General features: G+C 34.6%; 1 long non-coding RNA gene across 1 annotated transcript; it reads left to right on the forward strand.

The window, feature by feature from the left end:
- The first annotated feature begins 442 nt into the window (after window positions 1-442).
- Window positions 443-2,487, forward strand: LOC147479648 (uncharacterized). Its single transcript, XR_015206645.1, has 3 exons — window positions 443-1,728; window positions 1,916-1,993; window positions 2,252-2,487. It is a non-coding gene; the product is annotated as an uncharacterized LOC147479648 (long non-coding RNA).
- The last annotated feature ends 224 nt before the right edge of the window (window positions 2,488-2,711 follow it).

A 2,711-nucleotide genomic window follows, 5' to 3' on the forward strand; every position in this document is an offset into this window, starting at 1 on the left:
GCTTATTATGGCATATCGAGACAAAGCTCACTCTTATACTAGGAGCTACAAACTATAGTTGTTGGTCTAAAGGCTGCTCTCGAGATCAGTGCGAAGTACATAAAAGTTGCATCTGATTCTCTCAGAGCTATAAACATAGCAAACTGGCAGGAGCAAGCGCCGTGGCACTGTAAGAATCTAGTAGTTGAGCTTAAGAGCCTTAGTAGTTTGTTTGTGTCTCTCATAATAGTTCATATTTTTAGAGAAGGTAATAGGGTAGCCGATTACTTGTCTAAATTTTCTGACTACCCGGATATGGATGTGGTGTACTTTATACCTCCCCTAGACTCAACTTTAGATTCCATTGTAAGGGAGGATAAAGAAGGAACTGTGTACCCAAGAGTTAGCTAATCTATGAATAAAGGTTGGGATATCCTTAACCCCTAGCTTCTTAAAAAAAAAAAAACACTTTGTTACCATTAGTAAGTTCCCAACGCTATCTAAACGCTGGGAATGTGGTCTTGTATTACTTTAAATCGAATGAATTTCAAAAATTAATTTCTAACACTTTCATATTAGAGAGAAACCGTGTGATAAGTGTTACAATTCCAAAAAACCAAAAACAATTCAAAATTTTGCAAAAGAGAGAAACCAAAAACATTTGCGCTCGGTGAAACAGACGAATAACCTCTATTTTTCTTTCTCGCTCACTGCCGCTCCTCCTAAACTAGGGTTTCTTTCTGACTTTCTTTTATCTCTCACTTAGTTAATTTAAGTGGATAGCTCGAACCGAGTTCTTCAAACCTGCTTTTTTTCTTCTAAAAAACGAGATGATGGGCAAGTTCAAATTCTTCAATTATTTTGTTAGGGTTTTTATTTTTGTGCGTTTCTTATCAATTTTCTTCTTCATTTTTTGGATTATCTAATTAGGGCATGACTGAATTTTGATTTGTGAACATTTCCAATTTTGTCAGCGAATTTGGTAAGGGATATGTGAATTGTAGATTTTTTTTTTGTTGGTTTGTTGATAACGGTTCCTAATTTTAGTCCACGCGCGCTCTATAAATACAAGAGACTGTTCAAGTTGTTTCATCTTCACAGTGGTGAAAACAGAAATGGAAACAAGGTTGTTATTTCTGGTGTTCCTAAGAGTGTGAGCTTCTTTGGTTTGAACTTCTTTGGTTTGAAACCAGTTGTTTGTTGACGCACCACAGTTATTTGTTGATGTTGTTCAGTTTTATAAGACTGCTTTTGCTGCTGAAGAACTGAAACGTGATATTCATCCTAAAAGGAAAGATGTTCATGAACTTCCTCTTATTTTCTCTGCTGGCCTTAAGCTGGGTTCTTCTGTTTTCATTCTTTCCAAGTTGTGTGGTTAGATGAGTTGTTCATATTTCTGGCTTGTTGCTAGAGTTCTATTTGAAGACAAGTAATTTCTACATGTTACGTTACTCTCGCAGATGTGTGTTAGTTACTGATATGAAGAAAGTTGCTTGTTTCCATTATTGTAGGCAATATTGTTTGTATATTGTTTTATCCAAAGCCATCGACAACAACACTATTATTGGAATCAAATGCAAAGATGGGATTGTTATGGCCAGTGGAACTTTATTTAATTTTATTTTTTTTCTAAATAAAGGGTTTTTATCTGATGTATTAAGGATGTAGAGAAGCTGATTGCTTCCAAGATGATGTTACCGGCCTGGTTCTAATCGAAGAATTCACTCCGTTCATCGCCATTCTGGCATGGTATGTTTCTTTATTTTCCTTGAAACAATATATGACATATTCCTTAAAACCAACTACTAATTCACTTCCTTTATTCATCTATGAAGTATATAAATTATAAATGTTGTTACTTGTTTCTTTGTAAGGAAAATTTAGTATACTATCGTGCATTTTACTTTTTAATTGATTCCAATCCCTATATATGCAGGCTGTGGCTAGATTAGCAGTTGATGGGAAACAAATTGTCGCATGCAAGAACCAAGTTTGAAGCAACTAATTATGAAAGGTTAGCATCTTTACTAGATGCTTAGGATATAGGGGTAATTTCTCATATTTTGAGCTTCGTCCTCAAGTGAGAGATTACCTCCCTAGAAATCTATAACAGGCTAACAGCTGACTTTCTTTCATTTGTATTACACGAGACACAATGCGAGTAGATTAACGTTGTGGCTCAGCTGGTGCATCTTGGGACTTAATGACATGAGAAATAGACATGTTTCTTTTACTTCATTCACTCTTTTTCCATTTTGATTTTCTTTGTTAGGGATTGTTTGTGTGGTGCAAACTCTTGTGTGGATTAAGAATGTCTTTGAATAATAATGAAGAAGAAGAAGAAGAAGGTGTTTATCATCATATGACTGGTGGAGGAGTTGTTGATAGAAACAGATGGCGTATTGCTGAAATATTTTATGTATTGACTATGTGAAATATGGTCTCATCGGTTATCCAAGTCTATCTTGGTTTGTAAAGTTTCAATGGAATAAGTGTTTGTGAATACTATCTTGAAACTTAATGGATTATGTTTGTTTAGAAAGAAAAAAATTATGTGCAGGTCCAATTCGATGTGGAATGCAGTTTTTGCTTCACATGTATTCACTATTTTTTTTTTTGAAAAAAAGAGGTATATTTATCATAGTTTTAAGCAAACTGTCATGACTAGCCGTCCTTTATGTGACGGTTCCAAGGTATTTACATTACTATTTTGTCAAAAGTGTTACAAATTA

Source organism: Coptis chinensis, chromosome 8 (assembly GCF_015680905.1).
Source record: "Coptis chinensis isolate HL-2020 chromosome 8, ASM1568090v1, whole genome shotgun sequence".
In the NCBI taxonomy this organism is placed as follows: Eukaryota; Viridiplantae; Streptophyta; class Magnoliopsida; order Ranunculales; family Ranunculaceae; genus Coptis; species Coptis chinensis.